The 22,447-nt window shown below is 41.5% G+C and overlaps 1 pseudogene; it reads left to right on the plus strand.

The window, feature by feature from the left end:
• Nucleotides 1-305: 305 nt before the first annotated feature.
• Nucleotides 306-19,181, plus strand: LOC123860370 (calreticulin-like; annotated as a pseudogene).
• The last annotated feature ends 3,266 nt before the right edge of the window (nt 19,182-22,447 follow it).

The following is a 22,447-nucleotide window of genomic DNA, read 5'->3' on the forward strand; positions in this document are numbered from 1 at the left end:
TAAGACCAGTGGCCTCAGGGGTAAAATGAGCTTTTGGAATCTGAGACCTTGCATAGAGGCTGGCACATTAAGATATGCAGGAATGTTGGTTGATTGAATTGGAGAATCACTGAATTAGTGATACAAATAAGTGTGAGGGGAGGGCTAAGGCAACGGCAGTGCCATTTGTAAAAGTACAAAATCAGGCAGAAAGAAAGAGGACTTCAGATGAGGATCTAAATGATGCAGAAGTCACAAGGGGATTGTGTGTGTGTGTGTGTGTGTGTGTGTGTGAATGTTAATTCTGTCAACTCTTAGACTTGACCATGAAAACTTGGCTGAAGAGACATTCTGAGACAAAGGGCCTCTGTGCCCAGCTGGCTCAGACCCACGGAGGACAGCTCAGAGGGCTGAGGAGCAGCCTGCTGCTCAGGCCTCCAACTGATATGCGATTGGGACCATCTGCCAACTGTGGGTACTTGGACATGCTTGGCCTGAGGAAAAGTCACCCTGGACAGATGCCCAAACCAAAGAGGCTGGATCCAGCTGGCCTTTCCAGGTCTCAAGTACACACTGATGGTAAGGGTCTCTGCAGAGGCCGCAGGGATGTAGAGGTGGGAGCAGGGGCCATTGTTAACATACAGAAAACAACAACAAAAAGGCTGGAAGGAGATATATCAGAATCTTGACAATGGTCACCTCTGTGAGGTAGATCATAGGTGTTTTTACTGCTTATCTGCTGCCTCTGGGCTTTTTACATTCTCTACAATAAATTATTTTGCTTTGAATAATCAAGAAACATAAAATAAGAAAAATAGACACTATTTGCCTGTCTTTCTCATTAGACTGTGAGCTCCTTGAGGGCTTGAGGGCTCAAGGAATTATGACTTACTAGTACTTTGATGTTTAGCACTCACGCTGGAAGAGTATAGGAGGTCTGTAAATATTTAAGTGAATGATCTATATGGTCTTCTACTTCAAGCATTTAGGCTCTTATTCAATGCCCACTTTGGCATTGTGCTTGGCTATGTGCTTCCAATGGCCTCAGACTTGGCTATGTGCTTCCCAGGGTATAGTTGATTAGAAATGACAACCTGTAAAATGAATGGAGGACCTACTAGAGGTGCCCATTCAATGACAGCAAAACTAATTATTTTTAATAATTATTATAATCACAATAATCTTTATTATTATTATCTTATTTAATTGGGTCCTCATGCCAATCTGTCATTCAACAAACATTGAGCACCTACTATGTGTACAGGATTACTTTCTTTGAAGAGTTTAAATATAAACCTTATTTACAGATGAGCACACAGATTCAGAAAAGTGATTGGCTCTAGTCATATACAGAAATAGGTGGAAAGGCTCAGATTGTTATCCAGTGCTGTTTATTACCCCACAAGGCATTTTTATCAGCTGATAAATATTTGAATGGCTATGGTCTATGTGGCAAACATGCAGACAGACTGGCCGGTAAAAAGAAAGGAAAGTAAGTGGGCGGATAAGCTGGTAGACAGGTAAGCAGGGACGTAAGTTCCCTGGTCTTGAGAATTGAGTAGAGGCAAACACATTGACCCCAGGGAGAAGTGAGTGCTCACAGCAGAACCAAAACAATGGAGAGAGAAAAATTTCAAAGCAAACCCATACCTCTGCTGTACATTACAACCTAATACAGAGTTTGAGTATTCAAGAAACTTTGTATTTTGTTTAAGGTTCTCTATACAAGGGGCGCCTGGGTGGCTCAATTGTTAGGGTCTGCCTTCAGCTCAGGTCATGATCCCAGGGTCTTGGGATCAAGCCCTGCATCGGGCTTCCTGCTAGGTGGGAAGCCTGCTTCTCCCTCTCTCACTCCCCCTGCTTGTGTCTCCTCTCTCATTGTCTCTCTCTGTCAAATAAATAAATAAAATCTTAAAAAAAAAAAAAAAGATTCTCTATAGAAGAGGTCAGAGTCTTTTACAATGTTTACAAAAAGTTTCCATTGAAAGTGGTAGGTAAAATGTTGGCACCCAAAGAACTAAACTTTAGTTCTTCTAGCAAATTTTCTTTTGCAAAATAAAATCTGATGATGCTGGATAAATGTTGCAGATATATTTTAATGTAATTATACAAGCATTTTCTAAAGGACCTATTGTATCCCAAGTTCAAGACTGGGTGTTGAGGAAGGCACAACTTTTATCTTCAAGGCTAAAAATATTTCTCTCTATCTTTGATGTTATATATCTTTGTATACATATACACATGTGTACAGATTCTGCTTCAAGTAGTATTTATTGAGCACTTACAATGTGCCTGACATTGTGTTGCATGCTATTTTATTTAATTCTCCCAGAGACTCAATGAGTTAGGTTACCTCTTTCTATAGACAAAGAAACTCAATCTCAGCAAGGTTAAAGATATTCCTAAAGCTTGTGGTGGAGATGAGTCCCTAGCCCAGTCTTTGGATTTGAGCTCCATCACAAGCTAGACATGGTAGGAGGTGCAATGTGGAGATAAGTTCATTTGACATAGGAATCATGGTTATGTGGCCTCCTTGGTTTTTCTCTCTACAAACTTGGATATGATTATGTGCTTATATCAGCTAGATGTACAAGGTTTCCAAACTCCTGTTACTTTTTGTTGATTGGATCTCTGGGGACATACAATATTTGACCAATGTGAAGGACAAACTTATCAGAGGAAAAAAGATAGTAGCATCCAACCTTCGTTGATACGCAGGTCTCTTGCTCTCAGTTAGTAAGAGCTCTCCTTGAGCTGGCCCCTATTTACTTTCCTCTCTTCTTCCCTGAAAACTATACAGTACTCTTTGCATTTCCCTTGAAACACCATGCTCTTTGATGCCTCTGGGTCTTTTTATGTGCAAGTTATTCCATTTAGAACACCCACTCCTCACCTTTTCTGCCTTTTCAATTCTTACTTCTTCAGGCTTGCATTCTCTGAAGTCCACCCTGTCTTTGGAGAGCAGACAGTGCTTTTCTGAATTTCACTGTCCTTGTGCTTCCTTCTATCACTGTCCTTACCACACTGTATTGTAACTCTCTACTTGTCTGTCTCTTCCACCAGACTCTGAGCTTTCTGAAGCTCATAGGTCCCTAAAGGGAACTTGTCAGATTCACGTCTGTGTGCCTAGTGCCTTGCACAAAGTGAATATTCAAGAAATATTTGTTGAATGAAGGAACAATGAACCCAGAGCCAGGGTGCAGAAGAACTGGGTTCTAATCTCAGCTCTGCAGCTGACAACTTTGTGTCTGTAAGCAAGTCATTTCCTTCTCCAGGCTTCAGTTTCCCTGCCTGTAATATGAGGTCAGACGAAATGACCACTAAGAGTCATTCTGGCTTGAGCCTTCTGTGATGTTTAGATGTTATGATGCTAAGAAGAAAAGTCTAAAACATTAAAGTTGAACTTTATTAACCATGTGACACTGTTCTCCTAACAAGAAAGGCTCCTTATTTTGGAACATCTTTAATTGTGTCAGGTTTGATTTGTATCAATACTGTTCACCCAGAAAAATAATTACTCATAAGAAGTTCTGAGTTCTGCCCTAACCTTTCTTACCATAGAGTTCAAGATTAAAGTTGTACAACTGTTTCTACATACTCGTTAAATTCAATGAACATTTGTCAAATGGATTAACAAATGGGTCAATCTTATTTGCAAAGCTGAGAATCTTATGGAATAGGCAAAAGGTAAGGTCATACATACATCCATTCAGCCATTCAACAGATATTTTGGCAATTAACTCTGTGTGAGATACTGGGACACAATGGTAAGTAAAATAGCTACGGAACTTACCAGCCTGGTGGTGTCTGGGGAAGACAGACATTACTCAAATTATATGCAAATAATTTTATTAATTACAAACTGTAAAGGACTATGTCTCTTACCTTTGCTGTGCACTCTTTAGGTTATAAAGGGCTTTTCACACACTTCACCTCATGGGAAGCCATATAGCATAAGGGTTAAAAGTAACGATTTTAGTGTTGTATAGGGCTGGGTCTGAATCTGGCTTGCCCACTTACTTACAAACTGGGCTCTTGGACAAGTTTCTAAGCTTCACTTTTCTCATCTTTTGAATGCGGGAAAAATAGCACATTCATCACAGAGCTATCATGAGAATGCAATGAGCTAATGCATGGGAAGCACTCAGCACAATGCTTGACATATGGTTGCTGAACAGTAGCTGTTAGTATGATTATACAATTTTTTGTTCTTCATAGCACTTTTCCCTGCATCTCCCTCTTATTCCAAAAGAAAGGCCGGGTCTGAAATCAGACAGGTTCATATCTCAGATCCACCACTTACTAGATACAAAATGAAACTAATAGTATCTTTTCACAGCATTATCCATCGGAGTAAATGAGGAGAAATTTTTAAGGGACCCACACGAAGGCCAAACATATAACAGGTCTTTTGACTTTGGTATTAATCCTTATCCTTCATGGGACAAATTGTGGTCAGGGAAGTGGTAATCACTCCAGTCTAACCACAGCAACGTTAGATGGAAAGGAGCTCTTGGGGCCCCACTGTCAGGAGTAGTGGGTGAGGTGGCCACTGAGATGTCTTGGCCTGTCTAACACTGAGATCTTGGGAGGGATAGGGGAAGACTGGGGAAAGCAAACCCACTCCCTGGGCCTCATGGGGGAGGTAGTTGAGTTGTTAGGTTTGAGTCACAGGAGCTGACAGAACCAGCTCAGAGTGATCTTCCAGGATGTGCGATAAAGTGGGGTTTTCAGGGGCAGAGCTAAGGCAATAACCCTAGATATTGGGTAGTGGAATTTGAGAAATACCCATTCAGCTGTGGGGAGAGATGAAATGAAGGCTACACCCAAGGCTTCTTCCATCTCAAGCTGCCAAATTGCCCTGTGACTCTTGGACCCCTGTGGGACCGGGAAGTGGGAGTCAGCATAAAATCAGAAAGAAGGAGGCATAAAATCAGAAAGGCACTGAATGTTTGGATGGAGTGCCAGGTCCCAAAAAGAATGCCTCTTTGTCTGTAGGCCATCTATGCCAAAGCAAAACAAATTTATCAGCATCTTCTCAAAATTGCAAGGGAGAGTCTAAAAAGTTTAAGCAATAAAAAAGGGCAAATGGAAATTGATTCTTTAATATCATCATTACTAATTCAAGAAGTATAAAATGGTATTACTAATCTCTTTACTTGAGGTGAAGTGATTTTATTATTTTACCTTATTAGACATAAATATGTATAATGGCTTTGTTCCCCTAGCCATATTTTTTCTATTTTTAAGAGAATGCCTCACGCCTTTCAACCATACATTGCCATGGTGGTTTTTAGGACTTCACTCCTACAGAGGAGGGTAGGTGGAGCATTAATGTGTACGTGGCTCAAATATTTGGTAGTCAAGCCTTTCCACATGGTAGGGCACAAATGGTAGAGTTTAGGCATCAAATAGTGAATGGGATTTCAGAAATATCAGAGTTATCCCATGATATTCCCTTACTGTTCCTGCAGGCTTGGTCAGCCTTAGCTGCATCTTACTGTCTTTAAGAAAACACAAATCAGGGGTGCCTGGGTGGCTCAGTTGTTAAGCGTCTGCCTTCGGCTCAGGTCATGATCCCAGGGTCCTGGGATCGAGCCCCGCGTGGGGCTCCCTGCTCAGCAGGAAGCCTGCTTCTCCCTCTCCCACTCCCCCTGCTTGTGTTCCCTCTCTCACTGTGTCTCTCTCTGTCAAATAAATAAATAAAATCTTTAAAAAAAAAAAAAAGAAAGAAAACACAAATCATTCTATATGTTCCTTAATTCTTCTTTACCCCATGGATGGATGGAAAAAGTGACGGGTGGAATCTAAACTTATGCTGGATTATGGTAATTTCAGTTTACCACAGGAAAATTTTATGGAGACAAAGGAAAGGATAAAGGTAAATGCTGGAATTCAGCAATATACTAATTGACTGGAAAAAAGTTCTGACTTTTATACAATTGTTTTTACACATGTTATCAATTCATTTCTCTTCATTAGAATAAAAAAAGTAGTAGATGGAAAAGAATGAACTGTCCACAAAAATAATAATGTCCACTTATTAAATAACAGGTATTCAGGGGCACCTAGGTGGCTCAGTTGGTTAAGCGTCTGCCTTTGGCTGAGGTCACGATCCCAGGGTCCTGCTCAGCAGAGAGCCTGCTTCTCCCTCTTCCTGCCACTCCCCCTGCTTGTGCTCTCTCTCTCAAGTAAATAAATAAAATCTTTAAATAACAGGTATTCAAAACTAAACTCTTAGACCCATTATCCCCATTAATCTTCCTAACAACTTCATGAGATGGTTACTATTATGTTCCCAGTTTTGCAGAGGGGCCCCAGAAAGGATGGGTAATTTGCCCAAAGCTATATACACAGCTAGTGAGAGGCAGAGCTGAGATTGGATTCTAGGTCTGACTCCAGGACTGTGTTCATTACTGCTGGACTAGCCTGCTTTTCCCCCACCCTGGGATTTTTTATATAACACTGTACTTGAAACAGGGAAAAGCACTGTATAACCTCCAAATGTTGCTTTCCCCTAGAGCAGCTTGATACAAAGGAGAGTGGAGCAGACAGACCTAAGGCTAACTCCCATGACTCACTAGCTGCATAATTTGGGCAAGTCTTTTCACTTCTCTGAGCCTTGATATTAGATAGAGATGATAATCATCAACTGCCATGCTCATCAGACAGGGCTGCTAGAAGAGCCAAATAATATAATGAGGGAAGGGGGAGCTCTGAGGACAAGGTCTACAAGCAAGGTTTTATTTATTTTTTTTTTTGTCTGAGAAAGCTTTTATCCTATAAATAGAATCCATTGATTGTCCCCAGGAGTAACTTCCCATCTTTTCTCTCCTGGCTACTGTTATGAATCTCATTTTCATGTTTATTGAAGGACAGAATTACAAACTGGCTTGAGCATTTAAAATCTCATTTAAATCCACTCTGGAAAATTGTTTCCAAAGGAGAGAGAATTGCAGACGGGGTGACTCGTGGGATGTCAGCTTCTTGGTGGCTCTGGGGGTAGTCTGCATAGCCACCCATTTCCCCTCAATTTGATTTCTTGTGTGTTGCTCCTCATGTCTCATCTCGCTCAAGTTCATTAGGTTCCCCTTGGTTGTCTAGAAGGGCTCTTGGGTACAAATGAGGCTCAGTAATGGGGGGGATTGTGTTGGACTACATAGCAGGATCTGGTAGAGCCGAGATTCTGCTCATGGTCTTCTGCTTATGGGTTCAGTGCTCTTTTACTTGGGCCCACACCCTTTCCCTAAAGTCTTCCCTGGCTACTCTAGCCTCACGTGAGGTCTTCGGGAAGTAAGCATACTCTTTAAACTACAGACAGTTCCTAATGCAATACAGACATGAAAGTGCTTAGCACTTAGCACTGGTGTGCAGTAAGCGCTTCAGAGACAGCTGAATCAGGAGCTGTGCTTCTTCTATGCAATTTAACACTTATTTATTGAACACTTCTATGCCAGGCCTTGGCCTAGACGCTAGGAACATAAAGATGCCCCTGCTCTTCAGAAGCTTAAAAACTATTCAAAGAGACTGAAATAAACCTCCTTGCAACCTAGTGTGACCCAGGGAAGTACAGAGAGCTATGGAATCATGGAAGATGGATCCTCTCTAAGCACGAATAATGATAGCCCTTTGCATTTTATGTTGGCAGTTTACAAAGTGCTTCTCACAGCTCTTACTCATTTGACTTTCATGGGATCCCTATGAGGTAGGAATAATTATCCACATTTTCTGATGAGGCAACTGAGGCTCAGAGAGTTAAAGTGACAGACAAAGTCAAACCAGTAAGCTGGATAGCAGCATGCAGCATGGGATAACGGAAAGACCGCTGACTTGGAAGTCAGGAGACTTGGCTTCTGTGTCTGCCATTTGTGACAATGTGATCTTGGATAATTTTCCTTCTCTGGGGCTTAGTTCCCTCATCTATAAGATAATGTACTTAGACTAGAAATGTTCTGTGAGTCTCGGGATAAACAGGGCCTTGTTTTGTAAAGCTGCAGAACAGTATTTAACTATCTTGAAAATTGAAGGCAGAATGGTATAAGGGGGAGAAACATGGATTAAAATCCCAGTTTAGTTCCTTATTTGCCATGTGGGCCTAGGGATGTCACTCCACCTCCCTATAACTCAGACTCCTAATTTGTAGAGATAATACCCATTTTGCAGAGTTCCTCTGAGGCTTGAATAAGGTAATGTGTCCAGCATAGCACCTGGCGCATAGTAGGTGTGTAAGAAAGTACCAAAGATTGGTGAGACCGAGTACTGGGTCTCTCTGGCTGTTCTTTGAGTATTTAAGCCTAAAGATTCTGTGCTCTCTGCTCCCAGGTCTCCAGACCAGTGAAAATGCCAAGTTTTGTGCCCTTTCATCCAGGTTTAAGCCATTCAGCATGAGAATAACACCTTGGTGGTCCAGTTTTCAGTAAAACATGAGCAAGGCATCGATTGTGGTGGCGGGTATGTGAAACTCTTTCCTGACACCCTGAACCAGGAGGATGTGCATTCAGAATCCGAGTATTACATCATGTTTATAAGCTTTCTGATAGCAGTCAGTATAAGCCCCATGAGGTCTTAATGAGAGCCACTGTAATTATTGAAGAGACTCAGATTGACCTGAAACAGGAAATTTCTAATTCACCTTCCTACGCAGTAAAATTCTTCAACAACCTGAAAACAAAGCACTTTAAACCTAAGTGTTAGTATAAGTAAACCAAAGAGGTAGAGAGCCACATGGCATTAGAAGGCTGTAGTACAGAGAGACAGTCCCCAGTTCTCAAAAAGGGAGAAAGGAAACATAAACTGTGTAGACAGTCTCAGAATGTACCTACTACAGTAGGCTTTATGCTCTGAAGGAGGTTCCAGCCCTTGATGAGGGAAGGCACAGAAGGTCAAGGAAATCACCTTTATCTAGCATTTATAATGAGTCCAGAGTATTGCATCTCCAACCTCACTATGTCACTAGGCCTCCTTGGGGCAGTCTAGGTCTTACTTCACTCCAACCTTGAATGGTGGTTGAGATTTAAAAAACCAACAAACAACAAAAACTAACCCAACTCCCAAAGCACTGATGAAGAATGTGAATTTTACTGAATGTTTTTATACAAAGTCAGAGGAAAGTGTTGCACCACATTTTGTTACAGCAAAATTTCCTTAAAATTCTCCTTAAACATTTCTTTCTTTTCCTAGGGAGTTTTACATCTCTTGCTTCAAGCCCTTACCAAAATCTTCCTCTTCAGCCTCTTTCCCTTTTTCTGTCTGCACCCCCTCCTCCCAACTCTTTCTCTCTCGTCTTTCAATCTTGTCCATGCATAGAATGATATAGCACTCTGGGGGCCTAAATGCCCCCAGAGTGCTATATCATTGCCCATCTCTATTCTCTTCAGAATCCACCCTCATCACAAGGAGTTTATGTGTGTGTGTGTGCGAGGTGGTTGTATAGGGAAATTGAAAATAAATTTTCAAATGTGATTTTTTTCATATGAATATTATTTTTTCAATGGTCAAACAATCAAACCATTTTCAGCTGTTATCAGGTCCATTTTACAGATGAGGAAACAAAGGCAAGAAATTTGCCCAAGGTGAGTAAGTGGGAAGCCAGAATTTGAACCCAGTCCATTTGGCTTAAAGCCTGTGCTTTTTTCTATTCTATACTTTGCCTTCTATTTGGTGGGGACACAGGCAATGTGAATTGTTTTTTAAAAGGCAGAATGAAAGACATACTTTAAAAAAGATATTGGTGAGGAGCTATGAGACCACAAAAGATGCACGACTCAGTCCAACTGGGGGCTTTTTGGAGGGGGTATTAATTGCTCTTTGAAGAATGAGTTAGATTTTAATAGGCAGAGAAGGAGGTGGAGGGAATATAATGAAGACAGAGGAAGCTGTGCAAAACTTCAGACACATGAAATAGAAATGCAAGTAGAAAAATGATGAGACCAATATGGCTAGAGCACCGTGTGTGTGTGTGTGTGTGTGTGTGTGTGTTTAGGATAGTCAGAGAGCAATAACATGGGGAATGAGGTTGAAAAACTAGGTTAAAACCTATTCTCAGAACTTTGTCACATTAAGCTCTCTAGGCTCAGAGCCACTGATCAACAATTGCCTCTGAAGTTTTCACAAAGCAGAAAGAACCCCAGGCTCTGTTTCTCGGTTGGCTTGGGCTGAATCCCAGCAATGCTACTTATTAGCGCTTTGACCTTGGGCGAATTGCTTAACTTTTCTGAGCCACAACTTTCCCAGCTAAAGGTGGAGATAATAACAGCTGCTAAATGGAGAGAACTAAATGATTTGATATAAGGTACCCTGGCACAGGAGGGGCTTTCTGATTGGGTTTGGTCAATGGAAGCCTTGGCAGGAGATCAGAGGGAGGCAAGAAAGCTGTGTCTCTCAACTGAAAGGCACAGCCTCCCTCCTGGCCATCCTCCCCAAGGGACTTTTTTTCTTCCAGGTTCTGGTAACTACTCTTGCTCCTTGCAAGGGTAGGGGTAGGAATAGCCCTACTGTTGCTAGCTGACAGCACAGTACTATTCCTATGTCTTCCCAATGTCCTGCCCCCTTCTTTGTAAATAGTTCCTTTATTAAATTCCCCTCAAGGAATCCTAAATTAGAGTGTGCTATTTATTTCTTGCTGGGACCCTGATTAATACATAGGCTATGTCTGTCTTAGCCTCAGACCTGGCAAACTGCCTAAAAATGATATAAAATCACGCATTAGGATTTAATTTCTAGGCCCTGACATCTGTGGCTTTGGCAACAACAAAATACAGGTCATCTTTTGCTACCAAGGGAAATACCATGAGAACAAAAAGACCATCAAATGCAGGGTGAGTATGTGGGCTGGTCCTCAGCCTGGGGGGGAAGGATAAGCATTTTATATATGTTATCTCACTTGATCCTTACAAGAACCCTATAAATTAAATACCATCAGAAAACAGATATAGAGGGGTGCCTGGGTGGCTCAGTCAGTTAAGCATCTGCCTTCGGCTCAAGTCATGATCCCAGGGTGCTAGGATCGAGCCCCACATCAGGCTCCCTGCTCGGCAGCAAGCTTGCTTCTCCCTCTCCCGCTCCTCCTGCTTGTGTTCTCTCTCTCGCTGTCTCTCTCTCTCAAATAAATAAATAAAATCTTAAAAAAAAATAGATATAGAGAAGTGCTACAAATTATAGAAGTTCACATAGGAGCAGTTTCTAAAAGCCTAGGAAGTCAGATAAGGTTCCCGCTTGGAAGAATATTTGGCAAGGTCTATTTGCCCACTACTAGATATTGAAAGGATGGGGGAGATGGGGAGTGCTGAGCTTAAATATGGGTGATGGGTATATCTTAGTAACATCCGGTTAGAGAGATCTAGGTTGGTTGGAGGATAGTAGCTGGATTTTATTAACAACTCAACAGGCATTCACCAATGCCAACTTTGTGTTGGGCCTTGGGCTAGGGATAGAGTGAGCCAGACATGGCCCCTGACCTCACAGAACTCACAGTCCAGTGAAGGTACAAATCAAAAAAAGGACAGGACTGCTTAGTTTGCTGAGGGTCTGGGGAAGCACAGAAGAAGCCCCCTACATAACCTGGAGACTCAGGAAATGCTTTTTAGAGGATTTCCCTGTGCTGAGTTTTGAAAGATGAGCATGAATTGGTTTTGTGAAAGAGTGACAATTTTAGGGAGGATTTAATTCCTGGAAGAGGTAATCACATGAAAAAAGTCAAGAAGACTTGAGAAATTTGCAAGAAATTTGGCACAACTAGAGTGCCAGAGAGGAGCAGGAACTGAGTCTAGAAAAGCCCGTAGGACTTGCGTCATTAGAGAACTTGTGTTCAGGCTCAAGGCCTTTGTTAGCAGGACTGTACATGCAGGGGCTTCCTGAGGTCCTCCTCTGGGGTAGGTCTTGTGCTGGAAGCTGCAGACACAACAAATGAGTCAGACATGACCTCTCCAGTCGAGAAGCTTACAATCTAGGGGGAGAGACAGAAAAACAGACAAGATCAGAGAATGAACACAGCCATGATGGAAGAAGGGTAGGGGCTAGGAGAAACCAAAGGAGTGTGTACTTAGGAGAATGAGATCCAGAGTCTCTATTGGGGTTAACCACTGAAATGGGATGAGAGATGTGGTGAAGTATGTTTGTGTATATGTGGGGGGTGGCATTCAGGAACTGTTTTCAGTGGTGCATTTAATGCTTGAGGTCCAAAGATGTCCAATATGGGCTGAAATATTCCCCATCCCCTTTCTAGATCAATAAAGACATTGACCTATACACTCTGATCATTTGCCCCAATGCTACTTATGAGGTCAAAATCAATAACTAGCAAGTGGCAGCTGGGGTTCTGGAGGATGACTGGGACTTCCTACCTCCCAGGAAGATAAAAGACCTCTGTGCCTGGAAACCAAGGAAATGGGATGAATGTCTGCAAATAGAGGATCCTAAAGATAAGAAGCCTGAGATCAGACAGTGTTTGTCAGGGAAGCAGGTGGAGAGGTCAGCTATGGGGCTGGGAAAAAAAGTCTGGGGAATAGAAGCAGAAACTGGGGCATTAATCCCTCAAGGAGGTGTCCAGCTAAGTATTGGTATCCAAAGAGGTGTGGAGGAAAGAGGAAAGTAAGTCACATTTGTTGAGACATTATTGATCCTTCTGTCAGCCTCTGTGAACAGTGTGCTCTGAATAAGGAAACTGACACTTAGAAAATGAAGTGACTTGCCAAGTACATATACATTAGCACCAGCATTTGAACCTGAATCTCTGATTCCAGAGTTATTGATATGGGGAGTGTATGGAGTATATTCACTGATTTATTATCATTCACTGGGAAGCTCTACTAGATATAGCTATGGATAGGACAATCCAGGGATTGAGAATCCTCCTGGGATTCAGAATCTTTTTCTCTCAGAAGGTTTTTTTTTCTCCTGTATTGGGTTTGTTTACAGAATCTTGAGATGGGCTTTCATAGGGGTAAGGACAGGAGGGTGGCAGGGTTAAGGAGCCAGGTCTAGCCTGACTATATGGATCCCAGTTTCATCCCAGCCCACTCACCTGTCCTCAAGGAGGAACATTTTGTTTTAGGACTGGGAGGACTTTGAATACATCCCAGACAGAAACGTCAAGAAGCCAGACGACTGGAATGAGGCAATGGATGGGGAGTAGGAAGGACCTCTGATACCAAACCTGAAGTATAAGGTGAGGGCGCCTCTCCTTGCAATGGGTATGAGAAATAAGACAGAAGAGATGTAAGGTTTAATTAATAGAAAAGAAACTCTGAGATCCTGTGGTCTTCTCTCACCACGCCCCACCACCCACTGCCCATAAGACTGCAGCCTCATCTGGGCCCTCCTCTCAGGGCTGTGCCTCCCTGGGACAGGGTGTTCTGGTAAAGGTCAATGCTGGAAGGGGGAGGTCCAGGAAGTGCTAGACAAGGGGTTTGTCCAGAGTGGTAGAAAGCAGCTAAAGGAACATGGTCAAAACAGGAAATGGGTCTGGGGTCAGGAACTGGAAATCTCAGCACTGATCCTGAAAGGGAAAAGTGGGACATGAATGAACCAAAGGTGTCAGGGGTGGGGATGGGGAACTTCTCTTCAAGGGCTAACTCCTGACCTCCTATCAGAAGTGAGAAGAAACTAAAGAAATCAGCGATCAAATGGTCCAGAGATAAAACGACACCAGCATGATTTTATTTGGCCACAGTTTCCTGTGTTACATATCAGGAAGAGAATGGCCCCAAGTCCCAAAGTCCTTAAATGGTGTTCCCTGTGAAGCTACATTTTCTTAATTTCGTGAAGAATTTAGGCACAGAGATGGGACCAGGCTCAGAATGGGTTTCTGTCACCTTGTTCAGCTCCCTCTAGGCAGAAAGGAGAACTTGGAGGAGTCTCATGCATTAGCTCAAAAAAAGAGAAAGAAACTACAGGAATCCTGCTCTGGTACACAATTGTCTTTATGAATTGATTGGTCTTATGGGAAAATACCGATGCCGTGTTCACTCTTTGGTTCTTTGTTTAGGGACAATGGAAACCTCAGATCATTAACAATCCCAATTACCAGGGGGAGTGGATTCATCCAGAAATAGACAAACCTAAATGTAAGCCTGACCCCACCATTTGTCACTATTAGAACATCAGAGTTCTTGGCCTGGACCTTTGGCAGGTAAAGTTCTCTGGGCTCAGAGCCACTGATCAACAGTCCCTCTAAAGTTTTCATAAAGTGGAGCTGCAGGCTAGAAATCACAAGACTTGAACGAGTCTTGATATTTCTAAGCCTCAAACTGCTCATCTTTAAAATGGGACTAATTATATTTGTCCTGATAACAACAATAGCTAAAATGTACTGAGTCCCTACCATGTACCAAGTACCATATTAGAGACTTTGCAAATACTACCTGATTCTCACTATGAAATCTCCTATTTCTAAATGTGAAAACTGAGGCTCAGAAAAGATAAATAATTTGCTCAAAGACACATTTGGTGAAACGAAAAGCTGAGATTTGAGCGTAGGTCTTTCTGAGGCCAGATTCAGGCTTCCGGTACTTTATATTGCCTTCCAGTACTTTATATTGCCTTGCTGGTCCTGCATGATTCTTGGGGCTAATTTTGGGCAAAGGGAATCATCAGAGATGTGGTAAAATTTTGAAATATTAAAATCCCCAGGGGCACCTGGGTGGCTCAGTTGGTTAGGTAGCTGACTCTTGTTTTTGGCTCAGGTCATGATCTCCAGGTCCTGGAATGGAGCCCGGCTCAGGCTCCCCACTCAGTGGGGAGTCTGCTTCAGGATTTTCTCTCTCTGTCCCTCCTGCTGCTCTCTCTCTCTAAAATAAATAAAATCTTTAAATAAATAAAAAATAAATAGGGGCGCCTGGGTGGCTCAGTTGGTTAAGCGACTGCCTTCAGCTCAGGTCATGATCCTGGAGTCCTGGGATCGAGTCCCGCATCGGGCTCCCTGCTGAGCAGGGAGTCTGCTTCTCCCTCTGACCCTCCCCCCTCTCATGCTCACTCTATCTCATTCTCTCTCTCAAAATAAATAAATAAAATCTTTAAAAAATAAATAAAAATAAATAAATAAATAAATAAATAAAATACCCAGACAGATGTCAGATGTGATTGACCCAGCCATGATGGCAATTCTTTTTTTAAAAAAATTTTTTTAAGATTTATTGATTTATTTTACAGAGAGAGAGTGAGAGAGAGTACAGGGAGGGGCAGAGGGAGAGGGTGGGTGAGAATCTCAAACAGACTCCCTGCTGAGTGTGGAGCCTGAAGCAGGGCTCTATCTCATGACCCTGAGATCATGACCTGAGCCAAAATCAAGAGTCAGATGCTCAACTGACTGAGCCGCCCAGGGGCCCCATGATGGCAATTCTTGACCTAGCCTTTCTCTCTCTTCCAATCATCTTTCCTGGCTCTGGTTGGAAGGGAAAGAGGAGGGCTCAGATACTCAGGCCTTCATGGAGTTGTTCTCTCTCTCTGTCTCTCTCCCCTGAGACCTGTTATTGAAGATGGGAAGGATTCTTTCCCAACTCAGGGGAGAAGAGAGCACCTCAAGTGCTGGCCCTAGAATGAAGGCCTTAGCCCAGAAGGCCTCTGAAAGACTACAATCTATACAAAAAACAAACAAAAACAAAACCCCTGCAATCTACATAGTCTTGGAATTCCCTTGGAGAGTAAGGGAATTCACTTTTGTTAAACACAGACCTGGGATCAATGCTTTACCTATGTTACCTCCCTTAATTCTCATAACTCTGTAAAATAAGTACTATTGTCTCTTATTATCCCATTTTACATTTGACAGAATTGAGACTCAGGAACGTCAAGCGATGCACCCAAGAGCACACAGCTAGCGCATGGTAGAGACAGGAATCAAACAAAGGTCTGTCAGCCTTTATTTACTACTATACAATAGAGCCTCTAGAAACTTGTCTTTGAGTGTATCCTGGAAGGTTCCATAGCCAGGGAAATCTGAATCTGACCAGCCAGGGAAATCTGTCTATAGTACAGGGCTGCCAAAGGGCTCTTGGACAGACACCCACTATATGAAGTTTTCTTGGTTTATTTATTTTCCACTTTATTTATTTCCACTTTCTTGGTTTCCTGGCTCAGTGAGACCAGCATAGGAGTGCAGGGATATAAATTGCCACATGCACAGCAGGGGTTCAGGAAAGAAGGAGGGGAGGGAGGAAGGGAGGGAAGGAAGGAAGGAAGCAAGGAAGACATGTCCTTTCCTTCCTTTCCTATCTGAAGAATGTGAATACAGTTTGCACAAGTTCCCATTGTTATCTCTTTTTTCAGTTGTCTCTTTTTAATAAATAATAAGAACTTTCTATATCTTGTGTAAATATGTGGTCATGTTAATATGTCTAATCTGATTGTTTCCTTAAAATGCATTGTAGTTTTTTTCACTGAAAACATTAAGGTATACATTTAAAACTGTATCTTTGTTAAAAATTTTGTACAAAATTTTAAAATGATTTGGCACTAATTGTTTTGAGTTGTATCAACTTCTCCAAGCAGGCAAACCTTCTGTCTGAGAATTTAAACCATGCTGAAGGAATGCTTCTCACACTTTAATGTGCATATGAATCACTGGAGGATCTTATTAAAATGCAGATTCTGATCCAGCATGTCTGGGATAAAGCCTGAGAGACTACATTTCTAAAACTTCAGCATTATCTCTTTAGATTGTTGTTTTTCTTGTGACAAAGTTCTGCATCATGCTCACATTATCCTTGCAGGCATCCTTTCCTTCTCGGTTCTAATCAGGTCTGATACTCCTAGGTCTTACTTCACCCGACACACTTAACCAACTGGACACATCCAGTTTACCACTGGATCCCTGCACCTTATTGGAAAAGCCTAGTGACTTTCAGCCTGGAGATAGGTGGGAATTCCCTCACCTGTCCCGGCCCAGCTGGGGTTTCCAGCCTTCAGAGGCTCTGTGAGCCCAGTTGTCCTCCTGGTGGGACCTAGCCTAGAAAGCTGGTCAACTTTCCTGCCTGGTCCCTGACCCTTTCACCCTTTGTTCTGACTCCTCGATACACAATCCCCTTGCTTTTGTTGTTGTTGTTGTTTTTAAGCAGAAGTAGTTGCATCGTTTCATCAGGTAGAGGCTGGGAAAAGATGGCCACAAAGAAAGAAAATTCTTTCTCTTGGGTGCCAGGGTGGCTCAGTCAGTTAAGTGTCTGCCTTCTGTTCAGGTCATGATCCCAGGGTCCTGGGCTTGAGCCCCACATTGGGCTTCCTGCTCAGCGGGGAGTCTGCTTCTCCATCTCCCCCCCCCCCGCCCCACACACACTTGTGATCTCATACTCTCTCTCAAATAAATAAATAAAATCTTAAAAAAAAAAAAAAAGAAAATTCTTTCTCTTACTTTTGGGACCTCTTACGATCTTTGAAGGAATAATGACACAGAAGGCAATGGTGTAGCTAAGCCACAAAGCAAACACATTGATGTCCCTTAAGTAGTATGGTCTGTGAGGCTGGAGGACTACTTACCATCTCCCTTTTACTGATGAGGAAGAAGAGAGCTCAGAGAGGTGACTTGACTTGTCAAGATGCGATAGCCAGTAAAGTGCCCAAACCTACACTCTTTCCATTTTATGATTCCAGTGGGATATAGCACAGGAAACAGGTAACTTTCAGTGAGCTAACTTTTCAGGCTTTACAGTCTAACCAGGTGCTTTCTTGTGCATTGTTTTCTTCTAAGAGCTGTATGAAGAAAGCAGGTAAGGTCCAGTTTCTTCCATTTGTCAGATGAAAACATGGAGGCACAGAGAGGATGTATGTAGACCAAGATCATTCCACTAGCAAGTTTTAGGAAGCAAAACTGGCCCTTGTGTCCTGATTTTTAATTGAATGCCGAACCATGAGTTTAGTGTGAGGGGGATGGGAATAAAGGGGCACTGAAGAGAACAGGGAAGATTAGAAATATTTTTTGTGGGAGTAAGGAAAATGGAAGAGCCAATAAATGAGCTGTTCTCTAGCCAAAACTGCTGATAACTCAAAAGAGAAAAAAAAATCACAAAGGTAAAAAAATCTCTTACAGTTGTACAAGGAATTATTAAAACCAGCTAAAAAATGGCTCAGAGCAAATAACAATCTCTATTCAAAGCAGCTATTTTGTCATTTATTCTATTGGAGGCAGGGTTGGTGGGATGATATAAGCCAAATAAAAGTCTTCTCATCAAAACAAAACAAAACAAAACTTTTTTCAAACCTTGGAGGAGGGACACATGATAACTCATGTTGCAAACTTTCTTTGGGTCACACAACTGCTCCCACACAATTAACTAACATACTGCTAAAGCAAAGAAATACAGAATGACCCTCTTTTTGCTCCTTCTGAAACAGATCCAGATATTGAAAAGTTATGATAATTATTGCGATTTACTGAGTGACTATTATCTGCCAGACACTGTGTTTTACATATATTATTTCTAATTCTTATGACAACACTGCAAGGGAGTTATTCTCAATATTTTACTTATGAGGGAAGAGGCTCAGGGGAGTTGAGTAATTTGCCCAAAGTCATACAGCTAGTATGTGGTTGAGCTGGTCTGTCTGACTCGATGACTCATGCTCACTGTATTCTGTTCCTTTATCATTAAATTAACACACACTGGACTTATATATATGCCATTGACTTAGTTCATCTTTTCCTTTAATTGTAAATACTAAATATATTATTTTAAGAAAACAGAGAAATATGGTAGAGAATCTAAGTTCTGCTCATACTTCTTGTCAACCCTTTTTCTTTTGTTCTCTTCATTTTTCTGATTACATTAAAGAGAGAATCTTTAAAAGGGCATCTCCAGGTGGCATCAAAGGTAGGTCCCATCAGTATGAGCTGGGGCAAGAGCCACTGGGCAGCAATTTGGAGCCTAGTAAAGTGATGAAAATCTCTTCATAATAGTGGTCAGAGGTTTGAGGAACACAAATCTTGGGAACTAGTAAATTAACTTCCTTCTAGAGTGGATCAGCTAAGGTGGTACATTTTGGACCCTCTATATTATTAATCACCTTTGTATTCCCCCATTCTGCCTCAATTATTGATTAAAATCTCTGGGCCCATGGCCTTTGAATTTGCACTTAGCAAGTGAATTTTTAAGCCCTTCAACCTCATTCTAATCCCACTGTTCTCATTTCAATAGGTAAAATCAGGTAGCATCTTTGAAAATTGCCTTCTTACAAATGATGAAGAGTTTGCTGAAGAAGTTGGAAATAAGACCTGAAATAAGAAAAGTAAGGTATTCCCCCACCCTGAATTCCAGATGTCTGACTCCTCAGTTGTGCAGTGTTCTTTACATTTGCAAAAGCAGCCTAATAGTCATTATCTCTTTTGCTGGTCACATTTTCCTGAGAGGAGGGGGGAGGAAAGAACTCACATTCATCAGACTTATGTATATGCCATATATATAACAACTTTGTACTTGAGCACTTTCCAAAAGTTATCCCACTTAGCCCTCAAAATCACCTAACAAGACAGATATTACTCCCATTTTTCGGATCTGGGAACTGAGATTCAGAAAGTATATATAAACTGCCCAAGGTCATGCCCAGCCTTAAACTTGGTGAATTAGAAGTCACACTCCTCTGTGTCATGCTCCCTGCTCACAGTGTGGTGATCTAGAAGGCGGCTGCTGAACCTATACCTAAGCATGCCTTGGAGAAAGAAGGAAGGTGTTAGTGGTGTTCACCAGCTTTCCTGCTCTCCTAGAACTGTTTTATGGGTGGAGTAATAATTGGGACAATGGCTTCATGACTACCTGGTTCTGTAGGAAGGTCCATTCAAGCAGGTTTGTGGCCAGTGGCAGGTCTGATTACCCAGTAGGCAGATTAAGCTCATGCTTAGAATACCAGCAAAGCACAAGCACCCAAAAAAACCTTTTTGAGAGACTTTTGTACTTATTATTTCCAAAGAAGCATTGAAGTAGTCATCATGGAAAAATAAAAATCTATGAAGCCTTTTTACACTTTTTAGTCTGGTTTTGTTTTGTTTTTACTTTGGGGTTATCATCTAATATTGTTTTGTTGAGGCAATATTACATATTGGTTAAGAGCATGAATTTTATTTTATTTTAATTTTTTTAGAGAAAAAAATTCTTTATTGAAAAATAAAAGGAAACTAACTCTAACCCAGCCAAATTTACAGATCAAGGGAATTCAGTGCTTATTTATATACTATATCAGAAAAGCTGCTATCTGACATGAAACATTACCGAAGATTAAAAATGATATTGCTAAATATATATCTTTTAAAGAATGATTGCTACACAGTTATAGGATCTATAGTGAATTCCAGTTTCAGTAAGAGCAAGAGCATGAATTTTAGAGTTAGATTGCTGAGGTTCAAATCCAGGCTCCATCACTTACTAGCTGTATGACTTTGTACAAGTTATTTAACCTTTCTGATCTTCAGTTTACTCATCTATAATTTGAGAATGATGATAGCAACTCTCTTATAAGTTCCTGGCATACAGTAAGTGCTCAATGTATGGTACCCATTGTTATTAAACCATACATTCACTCAATAAATATTTATTGAATGCACTGTTATAGGTCCTGAAGATCTATCAGTGAAATAAAATAGAAGTTTCTGTCCTCATGGGGATTACACTCAGTTAGGAAAGACTAACAAGAAACATATAAATAAGTCAATACCATATGTGTGAGATAAGCTATGGAGAACAATAAAGCAATAGAGAAGGCTATGATCATGAGGTTTTTGCTCTTTTATTATAGGGGTGGTCAGGAGAGGCTTCATTGAGTAAACAACATCTAAGAGACTTGGAGGAAGGAGCAAGCCAAGCAGGTATCTGGGGAAGAAAACCCAGGGAGAAAGAATAGCAAATGCAAAGTCACCCAAGTAGAAGCATAACTTGCTTACTCAGGAGTAAGAAGCCCAGCGTGATTAGACCTGAGTGAGAGAGAATGAGAGTAGTTAGGTCCGTATCCCTGAGTAAAGTGGGGAACCACTGGAAACATGTTTAGCAAAGGACTGATATGAACTGGCTCATAGTTTAAAATATTACTCTGGCTGCTATGTTGTAAAAGATGATAGGAATAAAAAAAGACTAGTAGAACAAAGGCAGAAGCAGGTGATAGTGGTGGAGGTAAAAAGAAAAGCTCAGATCCATTTTGAAGGCAAAACTCACAGGAGTGATGGATTAGATAGGGAATATGAGTGAGAGTAAACAAGGGTGGCTCCAGGGTTTTTTACTCAAGTGACTAGAGGATGAAGTTACTGAGATAGAGAACAAAGAAGGAGCATATCTGGGGGTGGGGGTGGGGACAGAAATAAAAGACCATAATTGTTAAATGTTAAGTCACATATGATTATTAGAAATCCAAATGTCAAAGAGGCAATTGAGTATGAGTCTGGTTAAGAAATATAAATTCAGGAATCATAATCAGCCTACAGGTAATACTGAAAACCCCCATGAAGCTGGGTAAAATTCCCTAAGGAATGAGTAAAGGAGATTCAGGGATAAGTTTTGGGGTACCTCAATATTTAGAGATCAAGAAGATAAAGTGGAACAAGCAAACAAGACAGAAAGAGTAGCAAGTAAGGTAGGAAAAGAACCAAGAAAGAGTAGTATCCTATAGATCAAGTCTAATATTTTAAGGGGAGAAGGAATGATCACTGGTGTCAAAAGGTCAAGAAAGATGAAGACTGAGAATAGACCAGTGTTTTTAGGACATGGAAAATGTTGGTCAAGATTTTTTTTTAATATATATATATAGAGAGAGAGAGATCCTCCTGCCTACATGTATGCTAGTGGGTATGATCCAATAAAGAGAGAAATCAATATAGGAGACACAGAGGAGAATTTCTGGAGCAACATCCTTGAGAATATGAGAGTGGATGAGATCTAGTGCCCAGGAAGATGAGTTGGCTTTCCATAGGAGTATGGATATTTCATCCATAATTGCAGACATAAAGAATGAAAACATGAGAGTAAAAACAGGTGGGTGGGTAGATATGGTACTGAGGGGTTTTCATCAGTTGAATTCTCTGGGAAGCAGACACCAAGATGGAGCTAGAAATGTAGGATATTTTTGGGAATAATGTTGGGGAGAGATGAAGGGCAGAGGGTACAGAAATAGGTAGAAAAGTCTGACACCTGCAAAAGAAGGATTGGGTAAGAATTGCTGTGAGGGCAGCACAGCTCTGAGAAAGTCTCAACTACCCAACAGGGCTCCAGTGGAAAGACTGCCTATAGAGGAGTTCTCTGTCAGGGATGGCCAGACCCTAGCACCCCCTCCATGCTCAGCCACTGTCTGGGGGCTGCTTTGGAATAGCATGTCCTAGGTTCAAATGCTGCAGTCGATCCCCAGGCTCTACAGCTACGAGCCAACAGCTCACTGCACTCCTCACCACTGACTGACAGGTTCTTCTTCAAGGAAAATCCATGTGGCATAACTGCATGGCTGCCACAGAGTATGTGGAAAATTTCTTCTGATTGTGAAATAGGAAGTGAGATTTAACAACTTAACC

The sequence above is a fragment of the Mirounga angustirostris genome, unplaced genomic scaffold (genome assembly GCF_029215605.1).
Source record: "Mirounga angustirostris isolate CCGP_5_RB_7025 unplaced genomic scaffold, mMirAng1.0.hap1 SCAF_4, whole genome shotgun sequence".
Taxonomy (NCBI): Eukaryota; Metazoa; Chordata; class Mammalia; order Carnivora; family Phocidae; genus Mirounga; species Mirounga angustirostris.